The sequence below is a fragment of the Cystoisospora suis genome, assembly GCF_002600585.1.
Source record: "Cystoisospora suis strain Wien I chromosome Unknown contig_2789, whole genome shotgun sequence".
In the NCBI taxonomy this organism is placed as follows: Eukaryota; Apicomplexa; class Conoidasida; order Eucoccidiorida; family Sarcocystidae; genus Cystoisospora; species Cystoisospora suis.
In genome coordinates, this window is record NW_027155585.1 from 5346 (window position 1) to 6315 (window position 970).

Here is a 970-nt window from a genome sequence, read left to right on the forward strand (position 1 = left end):
TTCATTTCTAATTCATTTGTTTTGATGAGTGCTGCCTTCGCAGTCGACCTGCTTTGTACAGACTACTCATGGACTGCTGGTGCAACGTGCTGAGAGCGCACGGAAGACGTAATCCCGGCTTGGGCACTGCCAATGCCGCGTCTGCCGGGAGAACATGTGGGGATGGTACTCCAAAATAATTTTACGTCTGTGTAGCAACGCTGGAAGGGGTGCGGAACGTTAGCTGCCACCGCTCCTCAGCCTATATTTCTTACCACAGGAGAGTCTACACTGTCCTGAAAGCTCAGCTTTGTGCCGCGGCATGTCACACAGTGCCGCCGCCCAACCTGGAAGACACAATAGCGTTGGCTAATGATCGAATGACCCCCTGGGGTGCCCGTGTGAGCAACGCGAAGACGCCCTAGCGAGGCATCTCACTGCAACCGTCCTGCGAGTGCCCGATGTTGGACACACTCAGATGTGGACGACGGAAACGTACTGGCCCACTCAGGATCACTTATTGCATTCACACCCGGAAAGGCCGAGAAAGGACTGGAGACGTTGTCTAAGCATGGGGCACGCGGACAGAATAGAGTAGTCTTGCGGTTGTCCGGGACTTCCTGCTTTGTCAGGCTCCGCGACAATAGACGCGCCTCATTGCCCGCGGTCCTCTTCGCCTCTCGACACAGCAGTCCATCAGGCTGTTTGGCCCCTCCCGGTCCGAGGCAACTAATAAGCAAAACAGCTACGTCACCTCACCCACGATCAGACGTCCGCCGCATTTCATGAACAAAGACCCGGCCAGCCCGCGCGGGATATCATGAATGCTTCCTAGACAACGAATGGGAAGCCCTGCGTGGTGCAAGACAGCTCCTATTGACGCATGTCGGCATCATCATCATTATCACGCCAGACTGCAACGACAAAGACAAAACTGCAGCACCTGTGAGCGGTAAGCCACAAGATCAGAGTCCAGCAGACAACTTCAAAT

The 970-nt window shown here is 54.8% G+C and overlaps 1 protein-coding gene across 1 annotated transcript in view; it reads right to left on the reverse strand.

The window, feature by feature from the left end:
* Window positions 1-970, reverse strand: part of CSUI_005766 (uncharacterized protein) — a 4647-nt gene extending 3677 nt beyond the window's left edge. Inside the window, exon 1 of the mRNA XM_068065936.1 lies at window positions 1-970. This exon is cut by the window's left edge and continues 1310 nt beyond it. The gene's annotated coding sequence lies outside the window, so the exon portion shown is untranslated.